At 43.5% G+C, this 25,525-nt stretch overlaps 1 protein-coding gene across 3 annotated transcripts in view; it reads right to left on the reverse strand.

The window, feature by feature from the left end:
- LOC121279178 (matrix metalloproteinase-16-like) overlaps window positions 1-25,525 on the reverse strand; it is a 295,815-nt gene that overhangs the window by 237,587 nt on the left and 32,703 nt on the right. Inside the window, exon 1 of one of the 3 annotated variants that reach the window (XM_041190176.1) lies at window positions 25,173-25,200. The exons of the other annotated variants lie outside the window; for them this stretch is intronic. The gene's annotated coding sequence lies outside the window, so the exon portion shown is untranslated. Of the gene's footprint in view, window positions 1-25,172; window positions 25,201-25,525 lie in introns of those variants that run through there. 3 annotated transcript variants of the gene reach the window in all.

Below are 25,525 nucleotides of genomic sequence, written 5' to 3' on the forward strand. Positions count from 1 at the left end.
GCCAATGGAAGGTAGGCCCCTGTGGGGACTCCAATCTGCAAAGGGATAGAAAGGCAGCACAGCCACTGAGGTCAGGTAATTGTGCTTCTCCAGGCCCCAGGGAAATGAAGAAGAACTCACTTGAGGGATCCTTTTTGGCAGACTGCCATCTCATGCTGGTTAAAGCATGCATGGCGCACACTCCACCAAGCTCAGTCCATGAACATTATGGGGCCCAAATAGCCTTTTGAAATGTTCCTACCACCTGACTCAGGTCACCCAACAGGAGGCCCTGCAAAGATTGTCATGGCAAGTGATTTTTTTTTGAAAAATATACTTTACTCATAAAATATCTGGAAGAACATTCCAAACCATTTCAAAATCACCATCACAAAAGTACAATCAGGTTCAACTTTTACAACATGTATCACGAGGTGCATCAATACAATCAATGAATATTACAATCATTTGCAGACATTCATTTTGAGCTGTACAGCCCGAGGGGCTCTCAACAGTTCCAGCCCCTCGGTGCACTGTAGCAAAAAGGTCTTAGACAGCGACCCTTCCCCATTGCGCCTTTGCAGTGGCTGCCCCAAGCTTTAGTGCGTCCCTCAGCACGTAGCCCTGGACTTTGGAATGTGCCAGTCTGCAACACTCGGTCGGGGACAACTCTTTGCGCTGGAAGACCAACAAGTTTCGGGCAGACCAAAGAGTGTCTTTCACCGAGTTGATGATCCTCCAGCTGCAGTTGATGTTTGTCTCGGTGTGTGACCCTGGGAACAGTCTGTAGAGCACAGAGTCCTGTGTCACAGAACTGCTCCGGATGAACCTCGACAGAAACCACTGAATCTCTCTCCAGACCTTCTTTGCAAAGGCACAATCCACAAGGAGGTGAACAATGGTTTCGTCCACACCACAGTCACCTCGAGGGCAATGTGCACAGTGGGTGAGACTCCTAGCATGTTAGAAGGATCTGACAGGGATGCCCTTTCTCACCACCAGCCAAGCTAAGTCTTGGTGCTTGTTGGAAACTTCTGGCGATGAGGCATTCCGCCAAAAGACTTTGACAGTCTGCTCGGGGAACCATCCCACAGGATCCACCCTCTTCTTTCCCTTTTTTTCCCAATAATTTACATAGATTTTTCTTTTCCCACCTATTACCATTATTTCTAAATGTATTTCCATCCATTGTTTTATCTCTACCTTTTAGCCTATTTCGATTCCTTCACCCCACCCCACCCCCACTAGGGCTATCTGTACCTTGCTCGTCCTGCTTTCTACCCTTAATTAGCACATTCCTTAGATAATATCACCACCTTCAACACCTCTTTGTCCTTTTGTCTATGACATCTTTTGGCTACCTCCACCTATGACTGGCTCTCTATCCAGCTCTACTTGTCCCTCCCCCGACTTAAACCAGCTTATATTTTACCTCTTTTCTATTTTTACTTAGTTCTGTTGAAGAATCATATGGACTCAAAACAGTAACTGTGTTCCTCTCCGCAGATGCTGCCAGACCTGCTGAGTTTTTCCAGGTATTTTTATTTTTGTTTTGGATATCCAGCATCTGCAGTTTTTTTGCTTTTACCATCAACAATACTAGTTCATCCTAAAGACACCATTTCCAGCGATGCACCACTCACTCAGTTTTACTCTGATGTGGTAACTCCAGGCTTTGGGAAAACTTGAACCCACCCCACCACACTGTGATTCAGAAGGCAAGAGTGCTACTTCAGTGGACAAAGGCAGCACTATAAAATGGATCATTGCACTGCTTGACTGTCTGTAATGACCATATTGAAATGTCTGTAATGTTCATTGATTGTATTGAAGCATCTCATGATCTATGTTGAAAAGTTGAATATGATTGCACTTTTTGTGATGGCCATTTTGAAATGTTTTCAGATATTTTATGAATAAGTACATTTTTCCAAAAAAAAAAGTGGCACTATATATTGGAGACCAAAGGAAAAGGAAACTGGAGTAGGAGAGGGAATGGAGGAGAGGAGAATGAAGGAAAAAGGGGGATGAGGATGGGTGAAGGGGACAGGGAAGGATAGAAATGATTGAAAGGAAATAGAAGTAATGCTTTTTTGGTGGGAAGGGCTAACTGGGAAGTAGACAAGAGCTGCTTTGAGGTGGGGAGGGTGCAAAGCTGAGTTTTCACTTTGCTGGGAAGAAGACATGAACAATGCTTTGGTGGTGGGGAGGAGAGGGAATTAACTGTGGGCAGTGCTTTCAGGCGGGGAGGAAGGGAAGTGCCAATTTGAACTGGAGAAGCAGGAGAGGAACTGAAGTGGGTACAGTACCTCTGTGAGCTGGGTCCAAGAATGCGGACAGGATACGAGAATGATTGGAGGTAGCTTTTGCGTTCTGCTGAAAATCCAAATTTTCACTTTGTTTTTCCTTTCTCTGAGATTAAAGATCTATTAATTGTTAATTATAAAATTGAAATTAATCAGAATTTACAGTACTTAACACCAACATTTCTCAGGGAAAGTGCCTGCGGGATCTGCCTAGAAATGTAACACAGGTTGACACATGCACAGAAAAGGTGGGGCGGGGGGGCTGTGGGGAGTGCGTGGGATGTTACATTTGGAGGTAATATGCAAAATTCTACAGCCTGGCTGATCCTATGGTCAATAAAACAGGATTCAAATCCCCTATTTGCTATTTTCTGAATATTCTTCCTCTCCAATTTACTTATTATTTGCTTCTGAGTGAAATTTTACAATCAACTGGATGTCGCAATAACATGTTGTAAATGTCCCTTTTTAGGTGTAAGGGGAATGTATATTTCAAAATACTGGAAAAAGTATCATATAAAGTGTCAAAAATTACCATTTTCTGGTGAAAGCAGACCCTCAGATAATCCCCACAACCCACTGCCTCCTTCTGGAAAGCACTTATATATATGTCTTTCTTCTTTAGGCTTTCATGTATTGTGGGGAATATTTTATTTAAAACCAGCAAGTGGTGTTGGGTATAAGTGCAGCTTACATTACTCTACCATGTAATTATTAACTTAAATTAATGGATAGGAAACATGACCAGTGTGACAAATGGTCAGCTGATCTATTGCCTGCCCAATGAGAACCGTTAAAATCATGTCCTAAGTGTGAGTGAAAATGTTAGTAGGTGTCATTTGATGACACCATTGATGACTCCTGCCATCCCTTCCTTGATGATTGAGAAAATACTTATAGGCTTTGTTAAACATCCATTTTTTTTGTGGATAGATCATACTTGGGCAAGCTTCCAGATCATTGGGTAAATGCCAGTGTCAAAGTTGTACTGGACCAGCTTGGCTAGGGGACTGACTAGCTCTAGTCCACACTTTCCGGCACTAGATCTGGCATATGATCAAGACCATACCTGTGAAGATGCCAGGACTGGGCCAACAGCTTTGCACAGATAAAAACTTAACCTCCTGTTAACAATGCAGACTGGTAGAGTTGCAAGGAACTCCTTCCACATCCAATGAGGACTTTTGTTGTTGTTCAGTAGCCACCAAATGCATGTCTCTCGGCATAACAGTGTTGTGTAGGATTCAGCACATGACTCTTTGCGAGACATCCTGTAGGGATCTCTCCAATCTGTCCAGACACCTGAATCTCTACATCACCAGTCCTATGGTGTGGTCAATGATAATGCTGCGGTCCAATAACAAGAATTATAACTGTGCTACATATGAGGGATGGGGTTGTCATGGGAAATTAAGAGCCATTAGATTAACATATTTAGAGGACATTCCTTATTCCCCTACAGTCTCTCAGTCCATATGCTGGAAGGGTCAAATATTGGGGGGATAACTGAATGCTGGAGAATAATATATCATTACAGCAGCCTTCGAACCTTGCACAAGCCTTTGATTGGTGGCCCTTCTTATGTATGAATGCTGCTGGCTAGTCTTGTAGTACAGCAAGGGCAATTTGTAAGCAGTTAACAATGCTCTGGAAATGAGGAAAGTCAGACATTGCTGGTCTCTTGAGTTCCTTTGCCTTGACTGTTGAGGTCAATATGGAAGGCGATGCACTGCTCAGCTCTGGTGGCCTGGTCATCTGTGATTTGCTTAAGGTAGCTGTGGTACTGGAGACAGGGAGATGTAGTGACTGACCCCTCCTCTCCTGACTTCACAAAGCCTGTCCACCATCTTTTTTTAATCTTTCATTGGATGTGAGCATCGCTGGAAAGGCCAACATTTGTTGCCCATCACAAATTTCCCTCAAGAATGTGGTGGTGAGCAGCCTTCTTGAACTGCTGCACTCCATCTACAAGACACAAGTCAGGTGTACAATGGAATACTCCCCACTTGCCTGGATGAATGCAGCTCCAACAGCACTCAAGAAGCCTGACACCATCCAAGGCAAAGCAGCCCACTTGATCGGCACCCCGCCCACTACATTGAACATTCACTCTCTCCATCACTGCCACATGGTGGCAGAAGTGTGTACCATTTACAAGGTGGACTGCAGCAACTCGCCACGGCTCTTTCAACAGCACCTTGAAAACCCGCAATCTCTTTACCAACTAGAAGGGCAAGGGCAACAGACACATGGGAACACCAGCACTGCCTCCAGGTTCCCCTCTTGACCAGTACATCTTGACATTGGTCATAGGCTGCAATGAGCAGGCCCTCTAACCTACTACATTCTTAATAGGCCCAACTGCTCCTGCTTGCTAAAGCTGTTGCTGCTCTTTCTCCTCTACCTGTTCCACCATCCAAATGAAACTGGCAATAATAGCACCCATCTTAAGCAGACAGTTGTTCCTGGGAGTAAGCAAGGCAAACAACATGTCAGAAAACAGCCTCAAAGCTAGAAACCCTCATGACAAGCCAAACAACATAAGGCTCGTAGATCCTCTGATCCTATTACCTGTGCATTATATCTGTGGACATCGGACCAATCCTGCCAGAGTTTACTAGCACATTGGCCATTGGGTAGGACTTCTGCAGTGTTATGTTAAAATGGCTTTGAATATATAGAACCTTAATTTACATGTTTTCATGAGCCTAATTTCCAACCCTCACAACATTTCTCTCTGCCAGGTGCATCTGCTGACTCTGAAAATTGTGCAATTAAAATGACAGCTGGTAGAAATGCATTGGGAATGGGGTGTTAAAATCACTAAAATCTTCAGTGATTTTTAATGACCCATCCACTTCCCACCAAACAAACACATTTGAAAATTACCCTTTATGTGTGCTATTGACTCTCTATTGACACTGCATTGCATTTACTTTGTGTCACTGTATCTGTCAGTTAAAACAAAATGTCTACCATAAATCCCCAGAAAATAGCCTGCAAGGCTATTATCCTCAGCAAAAGAAGAAATCACAATATGGCAAGCAGTCAGAAAAAAAATGTTAAGACCATGAGATTGTATCATGTCTCATTAAGCAGCCAAAAAATGTCAGAACTACTACACTAATTGGCAGTATAAGCAGCAAGGTGCTGAAGCTAATCTTCAGTTCGAGTCAAATGAAGACAGGATGGACATTGATACTGCCCTTACTGATGTGGAACAATTCTCTGTCAGAGACGCCAATGAAACCTATGAAAATTCTATTTTTACCTATTGGTAACAAGAGCTAGATAAAAACAGTGAAAGAGTAAAAATTTTACTTTGGAGCATGATGGAGCAGAATTTGTACCCTAGTTATTTTTTGTGTCTTAGGCAGATGGATGGAGCTTGCAAACATGGAACTCTATAGGATAGTACACAAAACAATGGTACAAGTAAAAGACTTTCACAGAAACTAAAATTAACATCTAAAATCTTGCATTAATGTAAGCCCTTTAGGGAAGGAAATCTGCCGCCCTTGTCTGGTCTCGCCTATATGTGATTCCAAACTCATGATAGAGTTCCACATTTGCAAGCTCTATCTATCTGCCTAAGACACAGAAAATAACTAGGGTACAAATTCTGCTGTCATCTGTGACTGACCTCTGAAATGGCCTAGCAAGCAACTCAGTTAAGGGCAATTAGCGATGGGCAATTAAAGATGCCCACATCACGTGAATGAATAAAAGTAAATAATTTGAATCAACAGGAAAACAACTGAAAGAAACATGTATCAAGGATGGATCAAACATGTTCTCCTCAACTCCTCCTTCAACTCCTTCGACTGCACCTTCCAAATCCACAACCTCTACCACCTAGAAGGATAAGTGCAGCAGATGCATGGGAACACCACAACCTGCAAGTACCCCTCCAAGTCACACACCATCGTAATGAGGAACTATATTGCAATTCCTTCACTGCTGCTAGGTCAAAAACAGCACTGTAGGTGCACCTAGACCAGACAGACCACAGCAATTCAAGAATGTGGCTCACCGCCACCTTCTTAAGGACAATGGAAAACAAATTCTGGCCTTGCCAGCGATGCTTACATCCCAGGAATGAATTTAAAAAAAGGGACACAATTGTGCATAAGAAGGAGAAATGAGAAAAGAATGCCCTGAAATTTTAGAAAGATCCTGAAATGCATTTGAATACTGTGAAAGAAAGAAGCCTGCTCTGGCCTCAAAATGGAATACATGTAGAAAATTGAACCGATTCTCAGTCAAGCCTCCAAAATCCAGAAATCAAACCAAAGGCAAAGAGGTTAATGGTAAATCTGATGAAGATAACATTCTTTTTACGAAGCTGGAATATAGAAGACTAGTATGCCAAACTAAAAAGATGGAAATAAAAGCAAAAAACTGCGGATGCTGGAAATCCAAAACAAAAACAAAAATACCGGGAAAAACTCAGCAGGTCTACTTTCCAGGTATTTTTGTTTTTGTTTTAAAAAGATGGAAAGATGTCCGTAAACAGTCAGTTAAAATTCAGCTGGATTGTAATGCTGTCATCAATCTTCTATCTGAGAATGAATATTTGGTTTGTGATCCAAGTTGCAGAGAGTTTCAGGATTGTGATAATATGCTGATCATATTCATATTCAACACAACAGGAATGATGCCATTGAGGAACAGAAAGGTCCATGTTAAGAACTAGACAACAAGAAGTATGGCATTGAGTTTCTTCTGCATCATCATTATCAATTATTGATGACAAAAACATGCATTTATGTAGTGCTTTTCACATTGAGAAGTGTTACAAGGCATTTCGCATGAGTACAAACAAACAAAATTCAACATTAAGCCAGAGAAGTAAACATTAGAAAGGGTGACTAAAAGCCTGATCAAAGAGGTAAGTTTTAAGGAACGTCTCAAAGGGGGAGAGAGGTGTGGAGATGGGAGAAGATTAGGGAGAGAATTCTAGAGTATAATGCCTGGATGGCTGAAGGCACAACCACGTTGAGTGGAGAAAAGGGAATAGGAAATGTGTAGCTCATAGAGGATTGTAAAGCTGTACAATCCAATAAAGGAGGGGCAAGGCCATGAAGGGATTTGAACTCAAGGTCATGAATTGTCAATTTGAGTCATTTGGGGATTGGGAGCCAACATGGGTCAGTTAGTGCAAGGGTGTTGGGTGAGTAGGATTTGGTGTAGGTATTTGGGTAGCAGAGTTTTGGATGCGCTGAAGTTTATGGAAGTTAGAGAATGGATGTCTGGCCAGCAGAGGACTGGATTAGTCAAGGCTTGAAGTAACAGGGCATGGATGAGAATTTTGAAAGCAGATGGGCAGAGATGAGGTGGAGGTAGATGATGTTCTGAAGGTGAATGTTACCAGTTTTCTGTGTAACTACAAGGCAAAAGATAGGTATAGTCCTGCTCTCTGTGTTGGAGTCATTCAGTGTTTGAGCCTTGTGCCAGTGACTCATGAGAACATTACGATCATGGATTATTTATCGAATCACACAAACAAGATGCACTGACTAAGTACTGGGGCATCTTCAGAGGAGCAGTGGGTGAGAAGGCATCCTGGAGCTTCAAATTATTGCAAAGGTCTAAACTCCACAGACGCCAGCCAGGAAACGACCTCCAGCTGTGAAAGACCTTGTCAAAATGCATATTAGCAACCTCATTGATGCATATGTTCTTTCACCAGTCAATAATCCTGACTAACTAGACCTGTCCCCTGATGCTAGTCAGGAAAGAAAACGCTAAACTGCACCCACGCATTGATAGAAAGCTGCTGATCAAACCCTCAAACATAATCACTACTTATCAACCTGAACTAGTGAAAGTTAAAATATTTGTGCTGTGGCTAGAGAGAATGGGCTTTAGTAGGTAGTACTTGTTAAAGAACTGAATCAGTTGACTATCTTTCCAGGGCTGTCTGATACAGCTGGTTGCGGATAGCTTTTGTAATCATTCTAGCCCCTGATGAATTTGAGAGAAAGCTTTGCCAGGCATTTGAAATCTAGAGGGATTCACTGTCAGTTTAGTATATGTTACAGATGAACAAGATCATGATAAGAAACTAGGATCTCTGATAAAACAATGTCAACAAAAAAATGCAAATTAAACAAATGAAAATGAAGCTAAGAAACAAAAATTGAACTACGTGAGCCACAATAAGCTAAAACCAAATGCTCATCAAGTTAAATCAGCACATAAGATGTTTCTCCCACTAACAACAACTTTTGCAACAATTATGTGGATCAGTTCCTCCAAACTTAGAATGAAAATAGACACGAGGCCCTTCAGTCCATTGTGCCTGCACCAGCTCTTTGAAAGAGCTATTCATTAAATCCCACTCCCTTGCTCTTTCCACATAGCTCAGCAAAGTTTTCTGTTTCATGTATTTATCCAATTCCCTTTTGAAACTTATTATTGAGTCTGATTCCATGAACCTTTCAGGCAATGCATTCCAGATCATACCAACTCGCTGCACATAAAACAAAAACTCTGGTGAAAAATCGGGAAGGGAGTGACCCCTCTGTTAGGTGGTACCCTTTGCTCATTGGGAGCACCCTACAAGATGGTACTCCCCTCTTGTGCCTTGCCCCAACCCTGGCTTGTAAAACCCAATCCTTGACACCGCTCCTGACGGTGCCCGATCCCTCCCTGCCCAAAAATCCCAAACTTTCTGCTGGGATCCAAGCTGGATTCTTCGTGGAGATGCTTGTAGTCCCAACAGCACCCACTACTGAGTGCTAGTGCTGCTGGGGCTGCAAGTGTTGCTGGACAATCAGATTGGCCAGCAGCTGTTGAGGGCAGGATTTCCTTCCACTGAAGGCCAGAAGTCCCACTCTGAGCCTGAAATGGACATGTGCAGCATTGCTGTGGGACAGTCTTTTTCCAACTTTTCTTTTGGGGGGTGGGAGGCAAGCAATATGCCCCCACTCCCACCCCTTCCACAACCAGGATAACACCCAGGATCCTGTAAGTTTTTTTTTAACAATCTTATCAACTTGCCTGATTACAGCAAGTTGTCAGTACTAATGACCCCCTTCTCTGATCAACTCAAATAAGAACAGGCTTGTCATGGAACTGTCTGAATCAGGTCAAGAACTATCATCTCTGAAGCAACAGTATGAAAACACTTATACAGAACAAAGATACAGTTGTAAAGTGTGGCACAACTGAGAGAGAATTGAGAGCATGCCACATGGAAGAAGATTAGCCTTTGCCCTATTGTTATGTTTCTTACAGGAGTGACCAACATCACTGAGATAAGAAGATATCTGACTAACCCAAATTTGTAAAACTTACTCTTCAAGATCTCAAAGTATCACCAAGTATCTTCAACAAAGAAACAGGCTGTTCAGCCCAACAGATCCATGCACGTATTTTTGCTCCACATAAGCTTCTCTACTTAACCACATCAACATATCGTTCCATTTTTTCTCCCTCATGTGCTTATCTTGTTTCCTCTTGAATCTATCTATGCTATTTGGTTTGAATGCTCCTGTGAGTTCCACATTCTAATCACTCCCTGGATAAACAATGAAAACAACTTGTATTTTTATACAGCACCTTGAACATAGTAAAACGTCCCTTGACACTTTACAGCAGCAATATCAAACAAAATTTGACACTGAGCCATATCATCAGGTGTTAGCACAGATGTCCAAGAGCTTAGTCAAAAAGGTAGATTTTTAAAAGCATCTTACAAAAGTAAGGAGAGGTAGAGAGACAGAAAGGGTCAGATGGGGAAGTCAAAGATTAGGGGCTTGGCAGTTCAAGGCATAGCCACCAATTCTGGAGCAATAAAATTTGGGATGCTCAAGAGACCAGAATTAGAGGAGTGCAGATATCTTTGAAGGTTGTGGGGCTTGAAGTAATTACAGAAGTAGGATGGAGCAAGGCCATGGACGGATTTGAAACAAGGATGAGAATTTTAAAATTAAAGCACTGGTTAACCAGGAGCCAATGTAGGTTAGTGAACACGAAGGTGATGGGAAAAAAGAGTTTGCTGTGAATTTGGCCATGGGCCACCGAGTTTACAATGACCTCAAATTTACAGAGTGTAGAACATGGGAGGTCAGCCAGGAATACATTGGAAATGTCAAATCCAGGGGTAACAAAGTTATGAATAGGTTATCAGCAGCAAAGACTCTGGCTGGGATTTTCCCACCCTGTTGTGAGCCAGGTGGCACCCCAGCCAGAAGTCCATTGAATTGCGGCTGGACCGGAAGATCCCGGCACTGGGCGGATGCGTAAAATCCCACCCTCTGAGTCAGGAAAAGTTTCACATGAATTTCCTTTCGGACATGGTAGTTATACTTTGTACTTATTCCCTTTCTTCTGGTCTCACCCGCAAGTAAAAACATTTCTCTACGTCTATCCTTTTATAGTCAGTCTTCTCTTTTCTACATAAAAGACTCCAAGCTTGTTCAAACTTTCCTGATGGATATAACTTGCTGTTCTGTATTATTTAAGTAAATCTTTATTGCACCTTCACCAGTGCCTCTCTTGTCCTTTCTATAACATGGGTTTGTTCGCAGTTATTCCAAGTGTGGACCAACCAAGTTCTACACAAGTTGAGAATAACTTGTTTTCAATTCTATCCCTCTCAAAATGAACCCAACTGCTTTGCTGTTTTTTTTTATAGCCTTATTAACCTGCAACATTTATTGATCTGTGTATACCTGTGTAGGAACCAACAAGGTGGTGGTGGGTTGAAAGGAGGCTCCGAGCGTACAGGGAGATGGAGTCTGGTACAGTGGGTGCTGGGGTGGCTCTGTTTGGATTGGCTGCATCAACTGCAACTCACGGGTGCCAAATGTGCTGCTCATCTCCCTAATAATATTTTTCCCAGGTTGTTCTTTGGCCAGCACCAAACCTGTGAATGCCTGTCCATGGAGATGAGAATTGCTGCGTTGGAACCATTGCTGTTCAGCAGGGAACTTTTGGTCTGGAATACCTCTGTACAGGAATGGGTCGGGCCAGCAAAAGTGGGCAGTCTTCTAGGGCTGGAACTTTTTGGTAGTGGAGAGATAACAGGACATTAAGGATGGTTGAGTGTCTGACAACAGACTGTGAGTACCTGGGATCAGAGAGCATCCTCAAAACCCCAAATGTGCCTCATCTCCATTCCCCTCAATATACTATCGATGCCTGGTACAAAAGACGGTCTGAAGAACGCAATCACATCACCAATATAGGCGTAGCTGTTGGATGTTCCTGTGTTGGGGAGGGAGCATGAAGGCCTAAGACACTTTTTTCTATACTTATCTTTTTTATCCTCTTTTGCTGTGATCTTGACGCTACACTGTAGCAATGTGGGTTATTATATTGCTGTGTAATTCTCTCTATCTTTCTTGATGGTTATGCATCAGCAATTGTACCCACAGTGAATTTCCTTAAGGACAATAAATTATTGAATTGAATTGTACCTCCAGATCCCAATGTTCCCTTACTCCACTTACACCCTTATTTTCGAAAGGGTACGTGGCCTCCTTTACCTTCCACCCAAAATCTATTGCCTCTAATTATCTATACTGAAGTTCATTTGCCAATTACATGCCCAGTCTAGAAGCTCATTAAGTCTTCCTTATTTTGTTTGAGTCCAGTTTGATTCATGCTTAAATTATGAAACTGCACTTCCGAATCCCAAGCCTAAGTAATTTTTGTGAATTGTGAGTAACAGAGGCACCATCACAGCACCAATCCTTGTGGAACACCCCTTCCCACCATTTGCCAAACTGAGTAACTCTCTGTCTTCTGCTTTGTAGTCAGATCCTAATAGAAATTGAGATAAATTATAATCAAAGAGAAAATTAACATTTGCAATTGGGTGAAATCATCCCATAATTGCACTAACTGGGGAGCAGGCATGAAAAACAATGCCTTACCCACCAGCCGCAATGGCAGGTTTTACACTGTATCGTCCACTTTCCGCCTCATTAATTATACAGGCACAGGAAACACAAAGTCTTGCTGGGGGGCAGCCTCTGAATCACCCATCACACTGTTACCTCATCATTTCCTCACACCGGGTGCCATATCTAAACTGCAGCCGCCCACACAGTTCTCAATGTTTGCAGCCCAGGACTGCTCCAGTGAGGCCATGGCTCTGAAAGCCAAGAAGAGTTCAGTGACCCGTCACTGGAATGTCGTTTGGAGGCCCACTGTGACGTCCTCCACCCTCGCTCTGACTGCAGGAGGTCCAGTAATCTCATCACTCCGGCTTGGGGGGCGGTGGCAGTGGTGGTCACTGTCAATGCTGCACAGAAGAAGTTAGCCATCCAGTGCAGAAAGAGAATGAATGATCTCATCTGTGCCGCTAGGCAAGGCAACCATCTCATCACTCTGAACTCATACGCTCACATGCCCATCACACATTCACTGGCATCTCATTCACTCCCAGCTCAAGGGACATCACCACCCATTCTCTCATGCATTCCCTCACATCTCCATCTGGCCTCATCTCCTCTGGAGACTGCCTCCTCAGCCCTCACCATCTTGAGGCCACTTGCACACATCAACATGTGCCCTCACACAGACCCTGGGTTACCCTCCTTCCCCAGTATAGCCCTCACCCTACAGCCTCTTCCCTTGCCCGAGGTTATTTTTCTCCTTTCCCCAAGCAAGCCCTAGCCCTGCAGCGTTGAAAAGCCACCCTGCCTTACGGCTGGTCCGGTAAGTATAGAACTGCCCGTGAGCCGCCCTAAAAGCGCTGTGGTGCTGCCTGTGAAACCTGGCACCGATGGCCGTGAGTGCTGCCCGAAGTAAGGTAGGTAAGCAAACCTTGAAGTTCCAAACGAAGTGCAGCCCACCAGGTACACGTCGCTTATGTACAGTTGTGAAACACGTTGGCGTGCAATCAAGCTGGCAGGCTCAGATGATCCAGTCTGAGGGTTGATTCTGGCGAGCAGGGCTTATAATGAGGTGCTGAAGTATTGAAATTAAGCTCCCAACGTGGGAAATGCAGCCCACCATTGACGAGTGGAGCGGACGATCGCAAATTGGTTTTACCACAACATCAAACTAATTGCAATCTCCCGGTATCTTCCACTCTCACCTGCTATGATGTCCACCACAAACGGGAGCAGACAATTTGCGTGGTACATTTTGGAGAAGAATATGAGTGAGGAAAGTGATCAAAAATTAGTTAAATCTAGTTTGAAAAAGGCTCTAACTAATGTTCCCAAACAGCTTCAGAGAATGAGACGCCACCTGCAAGGATGTGACTTTGAGGCTGTCTACATGAAAGGCAAGTAGATAATGAGTACATGCCAATTTGACACACATTCAGAAGCAGAGGGAGATGGATAACATCAATATGCTGCAATTGTTACCCCTGAGGATAGAATGACCAAAATTCAGTAAACTACAAGAGAAGAAGATTTGAAACTGTTGATAAGCAAAAGGTAGACTGATGCAGGTGTCATCCCAATTTTTTTACATTTCAACATTAAGACATGAGCTGAACATAAAGAATGGATGTCAGGGAAAGTGAACAGTTACATTGTTATGTACATAAAAGCTCATTGAAGCTGCATCAGAATCCAAGATTGATTTTGGATAACTTAAATTACTTTAAAGTCATCTGATAAACAAGGCCAATGAGAAATACAAATGAAACCATGAGGTACGCAAGCAGTAGAAGAAACCTGTATTAACTACTCAGTACCAATAAAACATGGAAGAAAATAAAAGCGTATTCAGTTTGAAACAGCTGGATGTAACCATCCCATAAGTTTTGACCATTACCTTGAATTCTTTCTAATGGCTGACTTAACTGATTAAAAATATGTGGCTCATTTGCATGCTATGGTATTCTAAATTAAGTTATATGAGACAATGGACCACCATCTAACTTAGAATTCCAAATGTTTGTACAGTCTTTGCTGTCACAAGATCATTAAGCTGTCTAGGTTATGAAATCGGGCTGGTGTCAGCGTTATGGTTGCCCTTTTAGGAAAAAAGACATGTGCACCACTTCCAGCCACTTTCCAAATGGTCCAGATGGCATCCTATCATGTGAAGGGCGCTATTGCAGACATGCCATGCATGTGCCAGAAACTTTTGCAGTGGGAAAACTGTGATGTCAAACAGCTGCTCTAGCTGAATTGATGCACGTTCTGGAAACTTGGACTGCGGAGGTCCAGTGTACGCCTGTGCTAATCACTCACAGCTGAATAAGCGTTCAGCTGCATAAGGGAACTCCCCACCCCCACAAAACTATTGTTATTTAAAGGGCTAGTCATCCAACTAACAGATAAGGCGCCTTTGACTTAATTCTGCCCTGGAAATGTTTAAGTACCATGAAGTATTTTTGGAAGTGTTGTGGTGAGTTGATGGATTTGGTAAAAAGTGTTGCTGCATCCATACAGCAAGGGAAAATGAGTTTTTGACCGGTCCACCTGGGTGACCAACCATCTGTTTTTATGGGATCGTTCCACAATTTCACCGATTGTTCCACGCCACATATTTTTTTCTTCCAGGAACAGCACTTGTCCCATATTTCTAAAGCTTTGATTGGGCAGCGATCTAGGAGACTGCCTGGAATCTCATCTTGCTGCCCCCTCTCATTTGTTATTTGGGCAGCTGCAATGTCCTCCTGTTATCAATGGAGCCCCTGGAGAGCAGCCAAACATGAAGATGCCAGGTTTGAATCCATCTACAATGTATGGCATTTTATCTCTATAGCAGTTTAAAGTTTGCTTGTTTATGTTCATTTTTAAGTGTGATGTTGCAACAGCTTACAGGCATTGAAGTAATTTTATAAAATTCTGAAACACATTAAGCTCCCTGCTGCCTCCCCTTTGTGGTCATCAGTGCAACTGCCCCCATCCTCAATCTGGTTTGGAAAATGAACAGCATCAACTCCACCTCCATCTGCCCGCACACCACCCCTTCCACACCCCACCCCCGCCAGCATTTTTATGGGGTCTCAGTTTAATGTCTCATCTGAAAGACAGCACCTCAACAACACTCCCCCAGTACTACACTGGAGTGGGGCTTGAATTCAGAATTGTATGACTCAAAGGCAACCAACTGACCCTTTGCTGAACGCCCCCATGGGTACATGGCTTCATCAGGCTAGCTGGGTTCCCAAGGTGCAGGTGTCCATCAGCTTTCTGGGTTCCACATGTTGATGGGGAGAGGTATAGGAACCGTAAATGGTTCCACTCTGTTAGCTTGCAGTTGGTGCACACCCACACCCAAAGGATATTGTTGGTGAATGTCCACTCTCCAGGAGCAGCAACAGCACCTTCATTTGGAGACAGTCTGCTGTTCCCATCTTTTAGCCACCACACAGCGCCAGAGGGCAGCTGCTTGGAGACAAGGGATACACCCTGTACACAGGGCTGATGACTCCCTTCTGCCACCCAATCATGCGAGGACAAAAGGCCTACAGTTGGAGCCATGTTGTCAGCAGAAATGTCATGGAACAAACCATTGACTCCCTTAGGCAATGGTTTACTGACTGGACTCGGCGAGAGCCACACAATACTTGCCAGAATCCGGCTATCCTCATGCTCAGTTCCATCCTCCATAATCTCACTATGAGTGCGCAACCACTGCCATCAAGCTTACAGAGGCCACCTCAGGAGGACAAGGAGGAGGAGAGAATACAGGAAAGAGTATTAAAATTCCCATAGAAACAGAAAACTTTTAAAAAAGAATCTCCACAATGCTAACGGAAAGCAAATCAATGGACAAGATTCCACTTTTAAATACATTTACTGTAGCAAACCAACTAAAATCAGCATAATTCAAACTTTAATTACCAGTGAAGGACATTTCAAATAAAAAGTTAAATTTCGCAACAAAGATACACCTCAAGTAGTTAGAAGCACTCGCAGTACTTCCTGCAAAAATGTGGGACCACATGAAATCGCACAATCTTTCCAACTTGGCCTTTGTTTTGCAGGATTGCTCGTTTCCCAACCAATTGTTTTGACCCTTGAGTCACACTCACCAGAAGACTTATTCCATCCCCAGACATGGTTATTACAGACAAGGCATGCATCTACAAATGCATTCCCACTAATGCAAGGTCACAACCGTCCTGATGGCCCAGAATTCCAAGATACTCCCTTCTCCGATCCTTTAACAGTCTGGTGGGCTCTAGCAACACTGAAACAGCAGCAATGGGTATTGTCCAATTCACAATCCCCTGCTCATCCTCTCTTCAGTACTCTGTCCTTTCCAACTACCTAATTCACATAGTAACACAACCTCTGCTCTGCTCTCAGAGCCCTGCTTCAATACCAGGATCTGTTTGGGACTGTCAAACAGAAAACTGTTTCATTTGGAGAGAATCTAGCTTGATTCCGCTTTACATGCCCTTTCAGTGTGTTATAAATGGCCAAGCAGAAAACACTGACTGAAACTGCACAACAATTAGCTTTCTATTTACCTTTTGTTTCTTAGCTGTTTATTCCATAGAAACCCGAGGTCATGTGAGAATTTTTTGGAACCTAATGATGTCATAATCAGAGATCCAATTAGCTTTCTTTCAGAATACTTCCTAGCCCACTTTGGTCTTAAAGGGGCATCACACAAAAAGAAAATACATGCTTCCTAAAGCATGTGGGTCATCACAAGAAACATTTTTGGTCTGAATGGACTGTCCATGAGTGCCTACTGAAGCTCCAGCTCCTTTAGGTCATTCCTTTCCCATGATTGCTCCACAGTTCCCCACTTTGCCATCCATTTGTGACATCCCATTAAACATTCTCTTGGGAAAATCCTAAAATAAAAGCCAGCAACAAAAGCCTTTCCATAATATCTTTATCCAAGAATGAAACTAACTATGCAAACATAAATGAACAATTCACAAGTATCCGTTCCCTTAGTATCTGTCTTGTGGGTGCCATTGTCTGCTGAGTGCTCCTACGCAATGGGTGCAATATGGCTGGTGGCAGGCTGTGAATGGTGGGGGGTGGGGGGGGACTGTAGATGGTGTTATAAGGTGACATCAAATATATCTGGGCCTTTTAGGCCTGGTTTCAGACTGCATAACCTTGACAGTGGTGGCAACAGTATTTGCTGGCTGGCTGCCTGAGAGGCAACAGCAAGGTATTGGCAGAGCAGCAGTGGTGAAAGCACAAATGCTGTAATGGACAGAGATAACAATAGAGAGCGCTGCTGTCAGTACCCCATGCCGGCACCTCAGCAATCCTAGTAATCTAGGACGAGGACAGATTACTGGACTCCTGTGTAAGCCTCCAGGCTGCTTTGAGCACCAAGATCCATAGCCATGATGGCAGCAGTCTGATGCTTCTGCATGGCAGCAAGCACGGATCTCATGACCCCCATTTAAGCTTCCACAGCAACGTTAAGACATTGGAAGGCTTCCGCTGGCACTGCAATGGAAGCTGGGATGTTGGCCACCAGAAGCTGCATTGCAGCTGGGTCCACAACTGCCAGCATGGAATTGACCCCACATCTACAGAAGAAAGCTCTGTCCTTGGCCTGTGCCATGTGGAGCTGAATTCCTCCATGCTGCTTGGCATTATCAGAGGCTGTCTGGAATGTGTGTCAATGCAACAAGCAGCTTAGTGTGCATGCACATTTTTAATTTTTCATAGGATGCCCCATCAAAGTCTTCATCTGAGTCTGCTGTAGCATAATCTGTTTGCGACCTCGCTCTTCAATGAGATGCACATGAGTTACCCTTTCTCCTTGGCCTGAATGCAGCCCGCTCATGCCTAGTGACTCATCCTGTGCAGATTTTGACTCTATGCTACCATCTAAAGTTTGCACAGTACAGCATCTGAGCTGGTGGCTGTGAGTGTCAGATCAAGTGATGGATCCTCATCATCAGTGGTGCTGCTACAGCCCTTCCTCCTGAGGCTTCCGTGGCTGGGCACTTCTTGCATTGTCTGGAAACAGAAAATCAGATATAGGAGTTTGGGGTGAGGGAGGTGGAGTGAAATGGAAAAGCAACAGATCATTAATCACACCATCAGCAGCCGGCACTTCATGCCAGATAGGAAGCTGAGAGTTAGGTGAGAGTGGAGGAGTGGCATAAGGTAGGAACATATCATTCTCAACAATGTTCTCAGCAAGGCTGGATGCAATGGGCTCTGTTGCAGCTGTCCCCGGGAGAACCATCTCTGTAGGGCTCAGGAGATGCAGGCATGCCTGACTCCGGCCAGTTCTGCTCTGTTCCCTGTGATTGTATGCAGCCTTGTCTTGCAAGAAAGGAGGGAAGACTATCAGTGAATGTGTTGCACAGTGTTTGGACGATGTGCTTGCCATTGCTGAATAGCTGCATAGGTATCCAGGCTGCAAGGGTGTGAGGCTGGCATTGTTGGAAGGTGTATGAGGCTGAGCTGGAATATGTGAATGCTAGGCCTGAGTCCGCACTGCCTGGGACTGCTGACAGGTGAGTGATGGAGTATGATACATCGAGCAGTTGAGAGGTTGGTGGAGCAGCAGACATGAGGTATTCTTTGAAGATAAATTTCCTGACCTTGATCACCCACGTGAGGTCAATGAACCTCTTCAGTTCCAGCTGCCAAGTTGTCAGAGCCAGTCTCTAAGAGTTGATCTCCCTGGTGACCTGTTCCATTCATGGTGTTCCTTGAGGGCCTCCTGTAGAAACATGGTCTCTCTCCTCCTGTCAACATCCATACTAACACAGAGTCGTCTCTCATTTCCTTAAGCTTCCACTTAGGGCCACTTGGTCTACTGACAATCAGCATCAGCTTCCTTCTAATAAGTGAGGCTCCCCCTTTAAGAGGGGTATGCTGCCTTTAAGAGTTGGAAACTAGCTGCAGCATGTGCTAATAATGCACGCTGGGACCTCATGTTGAAAATTCAGCCAGCCAGCAGTTAGGTTATGCTTGGATGAACATAGCAACCATAGAAATGAAATGGCAGTGCAAATTTTGGATGCTGACTGTTCCGATGGTCTGCTTATGATTCATGAACCCCAAGCTAGAAATGTAACCAGGTTTTAGGTCCTTGAGTTAAATGACAAAGCAGCAAACGCTGTTTAAAACTGCCAGAACAATGTAAAAAAAAACAAGAGGCCAGCGACAAGGCAATCTTTGTTTTACAAAACTGATGCAATGCCCCAAGTGAGAAACTGGGCAGAACACCAGCACAATGGCAAGTGAAACAAGGTGCCTCCTTACTGCAAGCTGACTTCTCAGCAAGAGGTAAGTCATGTAGAAGGCAAGCTGTAGTTGATAAAAGACAAATAAGCTCAGAGAGAAGGAGCAGTTGTTAGAATTCACTCAGAAGAGGAAAGTAAACGGATGCAATGAAAAGCACATCAACAAGTAGATGTCAGGTCTCACAATAATAAGACCTTTGTCTCATTCCACTCTCACTTAAATCCCACTCTCAAACACAGTGTGTGACGCACTATTGCTGCTCTCAAAAGAATCTTTCTCTGCTACAGAAGCTACTAAATGCTGCTTCTTAATAAAAATGAAAAGGTCTGGACATACTCAGTAGGACAGGCATCTGCAAAGAGACAGAAGCTGAGTTAAGGCCCAGAATAAGCAAGGAAGGAGGTGGGCAGGCCTGAAAATTTGGTGGGTTAGTGCAGGGACTGATACCCGAAGCCTTCCCACCTCCAATGGAAGTAAGTACTGGGCGGGAAGGGCCATAGTTGACCTTCCCACCCTGCCTCTATTTGAGTCCCTTACGTAGCCAATTAATGACCACTTAAGGGCCTCTTCCCACCTCCGCTGCATCCATCAAGCTCCAGGCTTGGCCTAAATAGCCAAGTGGTTATGGTACTGGGTTTGTAACCCCAAGATCAAGAGTTCAAATCTCACAATGGCAAACTATGAAACAATGTAACTTCATCTGAAACAGATGGAAACGGGTTTGTACCCGAAAGAGTTACAGTAACCTGAGTACCACAGGTTAGCAAGTCTATAAAGTTCTGCCATGGTTCTTATGAACGATCATTGTCCAATAATTCTAGATATGGGTTACATAATGTCTCTATCAGTGCTGTTTCTTGTTTTTGGGGTGTTTTGTTGACCCCTTTAATCACATTTTGATTTAAAGTTTGTAAGGTTCCTTTAAATTTTGTCCTTGGTTTTACAGCTGACCTGAATTAGGAGCTGTGCCTGATTTATCCCAATTTTGTTGATTTGGTTTTCATTTAAAAGATTGTCAAGAGTTCAAATCTCACAATGGCAAACTATGAAACAATGTAACTTCATCTGAAACAGATGGAAAACAGGTTTGTACTCGAAAGAGTTAGGCTTGGCCTAAATAGGCAAGTGGTTATGGTACTGGGTTTATAACCCCAAGATCAAGAGTTCAAATCTCACAATGGCAAACTATGAAACAATGTAACTTCATCTGAATAGGAACAGATGGAAACATATTTTAAAGGCTTGGCCTAAATAGCCAAGTGGTTATGGTACTGGGTTTGTAACCCTAAGATCAAGAGTTCAAATCTCACAATGGCAAACTATGAAACAATGTAACTTCATTTGAAGTAGCTTGGCCTAAATAGCCAAGTGGTTATGGTACTGGGTTTGTAACCCCAAAGTCAAGAGTTCAAATCTCACAATGGCAAACTATGAAACAATGAATGTGTTTGAGTGAGTTAAAATCAAGAGTTCAAATCTCACAATAGCAAACTATGAAAAAAAATGTAACTTCATCTGAAACAGATGGAAACAGTTTTGGGCTTGGCCTAAATAGCCAAGTGGTTATGGTACTGGGTTTGTAACCCCCAGATCAAGAGTTCAAATCTCACAATGGCAAACTATGAAACAATGTAACTTCATCTGAAACAGATGGAAACAGGTTTACTCAAAAGAGTATCAAGAGTTCAAATCTTGCAATGGCAAGCTATGAATCAAGAGTTCAAATCTCACAATGGCAATCTATGAAACAATGTAACTTCATCTGAAACAGATGGAAACGGGTTTGTACTCGAAAGAGTTACAGGAGGTTTAGGCTTGGCCTAAATAGCCAAGTGGTTATGGTACTGGGTTTGTAACCCCAAGATCAAGAGTTCAAATCTTGCAATGGCAAGCTATGAATCAAGAGTTCAAATCTCACAGTGGCAAACTATGAAACAATCCATCAAGCTCCAGGCAGGCCTGCCGGCATGCAGCCTCCATGACTGGTAAAACTGTGGGCTGCATATGAGTTGTGGGGGTGGTTTCTCAATCTGCACTAATCTGTGCATGATTGAAGGCATGGACATGGAGCAAGGGAACGGCCGCCGACAGCCACCCTGCCTTTGCTGACAACTGCCATGCCCCCACCCCCTCTTCACGATCCCCACCCCATGAGAGCCCCACCCCAACAGCACTTACCTTTCTCCTGGGTTGCTCCGCAATCCTGGGACTTCGGAGAGTGTTGTTCCGGAAGCAACCTTGGTCTCTTCCTTGGCGCTGCTGAGTGCAAGAGCTGCCGGACTCTGACTGGCCAACAGCTCTTGGCGGACGGGAAGCTGCCTTCCAGGACCTCAGTTTGGAGGAAGGCCAGCCACTGTCCACTCAACTGCCTGACGGCCAGAGGATACGGCAGGCCTTCCTCCTCAGGGTTAGTGCGAGTGTCTCGCACTTAGAATGGAAGATTTTGCCCAACCTTTCAGGCTGATGATCTTTCATCAGAATAGAAGGAAAATAGAAAAGTAAGAGTTTTAAAATCAGCAGAAGGGGGGAGGGGGCAGGAAGAACAAAAGGGAAGGCCTATGGTAGGGTGGTGGGTAGGAGAGATTAAATGAAAAAATTTGATCATGCAAAAGCCAAAGAGAGTAGTAATGGGTTGTGTCCATTGCAGCGTTAATGGCTACATAGGAGCCATCTGTATGCAACATGAAAGGATAAAGAAAGAAACAAGCCAGCAAACATAAAGCAACAAAAATACACACAGAGCAAGATGGGAGGCAGAGCTTACAATCTAAAGTTATTGAACTCAATATTGAGTCCAGAAGGTTGTAGAGTGCTGAGGTGAAAGATAAGGTTGTGTGCCTCCAGCTTGTGTTGAGCTTCACCGGAGGACTGAGGCAGGCCATGGACAGAAAGGTCAGAGTAGGAACAAAGTGGAGAATTAAACTGACAAGCAACAGGAAGCTTGGGGTCTTGCTTGCAAACTGAACAGAGGTGTTCAGCAAAGCGATCACCCACTCTACGTTTGGTCATGACAATGTAGACAGTCCACGTCATGAACAATGAATACAGTATGCTAAATTGAAAGAAGTGCAAATAAATCACTGTTTCACCTGGAAGGAATTTTCTGGGGCCTTGGGTGGAGCTAGGACAGAAAAAAGCCTTAGAGAAGGGAGGAGCTGTTCGGGTGGTGGTGGAGTGGAACAAAGTCTCACAGAGGGAAGGTTCGTTTTGGAATGCTGAAAGGGGAGGGCAGGGGAAGATGTGTTTCGTGGTGGCATCGCACTGGAGGTACCAAAAATGGTGGAGGATGACCCACTGAATACAGAGGCTGGTGAAGTGGAAGGTGAGGATCAGGGGAACCCTATCATGGTTCTGGGTGGGAGGGGAAGGGTTGACAGCACAAGCACATGAAATGGATTGGACACAGTGCAGGGACCAGTCAACCACGCTGGATGGGAATCCTTGATTGAGGTAAAAGGAAGACATGTCAGAGGTGCTAGTGTGGAAGGCAGCATCAACAGAAGCAACAGAGACAGAGAAACTGGGAGAATGGAATGGTGTCCTGACAGGAAGCAGAGTGTGAGCTAATTAGTCGTTATTAATGTGAAAATTGGCCAGCATTTTGTGGCAGTGAAAAGATATCCATGAATATCAAACATGTCAAGTTGCTGGCCTATTTGCACTGCTTCACTGTTAGTTTCATAAAAACAGCAGTTTGCACTTAATCTCCCCATCAATTTCATCAATTTGCTTCATGTGCACATTAATTGCCAATTCAAGTCACCACAGAAAGTTAAGTTTTGTAATTAACAGAATAATTACCCTTTAAACAGTGTGATAATTGGTAATGACTGCCAATCAACCTCATCATCCCAGAAAATGAACTATTAAAAGCATGGAGATAGGGAATTGTTGTTGGAGATTTTTTTTAAATTAACAAATAAGTTCTTGTCCTTTCTGTCTCTATTCTAAACTTTCTTTTGATCTCTTTATTCCTCTTTTGTTTCCTGATTTGTCATTGTATTCACCCATTCTAATTCACCCTCCTCAGTCCTATCTCCATTTGTTTCACAATCATAGGTTAAGGCTGTCTTCCATTGACCTGCTATTCAAAAAGGTCCCTGTTTCCCCTGCCATTATCAGCTGGCTTCCAGCAGCATTGCAAGTTGAAGGGTGCAGCAATATGTCTAACTAAGCAAGCATATCACAAAGATGCCCTACAAGTTTGTCTTTTCTCAAGAGATTTATTTTGCTTGAGTTTTGAAAAAAAAAGGCTTCACATCATGTGCTAAAGTAAAAGAGAATAATGGCTTCCTATCATCTTTTTAAGTAAAATTGTTAACTGTCCTTTAACTCCTCTAGGTAACGTAATAATAAACCAGAATTCAAAGGATAGCAGGCATATTTTATAAATGTTTTTTATTAAAAGGGTTTGGGAAAACATTTTTGGGAAGAAGAATCAGAATGTTCTGCATCATTTTTGCCATGACTGTGCCATCTGGGAGTAGTCCGATGATATTGTTTAATATAATTCACATTGCCCCTTGTGTAGTTGTAATGATAAAAGATTTCTCAAAAGACATTTTCATTAAGGTAATCTTCCTTTATAAATATATGTTACACAAATATGCTATATAAGTCGTTGTTGTTTAAATGAAGCTTTCTTTGGGAAGTCCATTTGACTATGAATGAAGGTGATGTGGTTTAGAATGCAGCAAATGTAAATCAAGAAAGAAACCAAGAGCTAATCTATTGGAGGAAATTTAACACTACCACAATGGGTGGAAGAAGGTGAGGGGGGGGATGGTGACAGTGTGAGGATGAGCTGGGAATAAAACAAATCACACAAGGTAACTGGGACCCATTGCATACGTGCCTGTCATCATTTTTAGAGAAGCGGGTTGTATGGCATGGCTGTGTTCAGCTTTTGAGAGGCAGCACAACTCATAATATTTAAAACAAGGGCTGGAATTTCGCCAGGATCTTCTGGTCCCGCCGAAAGTCAATGGATCTTTGGCTGACCCACCTCATACCACACAATGGGTCCTGCCATGGCAGGGCCAGAAAATCCCTGCCAAGGACTCCCACGGTGCAGGTGGGGGTTCAATGTAAATTTAGGTTTCCCAAAACTCAGGAAGCTTCTTCAATTCTCTGCCCAGAGGCAAGTCTGACCCACACCACCACGGGTGGGGCAAAGAAGGAGGACCCGAATCCACCACAGCTGGAACAAGTATTGAACTGTTGGCACCAATCTCATCCACACTGATACTCCAGACAACTGAACCAAGCAACCTGGTCTGGACTATATGTGACTCCAGAGCCACAGCAATGTGGTTGACTCTTAAATGTCCTCTAAAATGGCTTAGCAAGCCACTCAGTTCTCAAGGACAATTTGGGATGGGCAATAAATGCTGGCCTAGCCAGTGATGCCCCAATCCCATGAGCAAGTAAAAAAAATCTGACTCCCTCAAACCAACCCCTGATCTTTCCCAGTTGCTGGGAGTCATCCACACCAATCCTCACCTCCTGCCTTCTAGCATTCACATTCATCAGAAATACCTGTAAGAAATACCTGTCAGTCTGCCTGGCTGCTGGCCACAATTGGGGTTTAAAAAGTTTTAACGAGGTCCGACCATTAATTCAGCAGGACCTCCATGTTCCCAGGATTGAGCTCCCCTTCTCCCTTCCAACCTTCTCATAAATATCAGGGTCATTGATTCATTAGTGACCCTTGATGAACAACAGTACGATTGCAATCATTGCAGAGTTGCAGAGAACCAATTTAAAAGGGTACCTTTCAGTTGCAATAGTCTTTGTCGCCCTTTTCCACACCTTTGCTCAGGCAGACAAATTAAACTTCATTCCCACTGCCATTGATTTAATTCAGCTTCTGTGTTACATACACATTTTTGTCTGTCTAGAAGTAATGCATAGGAAAGGAAGTGAAGTTAAAAGGTTGAGGACCAAATAGAGAATAAAAATGTTGAGAGTCTGATTTAGAGCAGTCAGATCCAATTAAATGTTGTTAAGCAAAATTCATGGTAGTTGGAAAGATGTGAATGGATTAGTCAAGCCTTGGGCTGCAGAATAAAATGTTGTGATGAGAGACACTGTTGGGAAGAAAAAACAGGGGAATATAAATGGATT

The sequence above is a fragment of the Carcharodon carcharias genome, chromosome 6, assembly GCF_017639515.1.
Source record: "Carcharodon carcharias isolate sCarCar2 chromosome 6, sCarCar2.pri, whole genome shotgun sequence".
Classification (NCBI taxonomy): Eukaryota; Metazoa; Chordata; class Chondrichthyes; order Lamniformes; family Lamnidae; genus Carcharodon; species Carcharodon carcharias.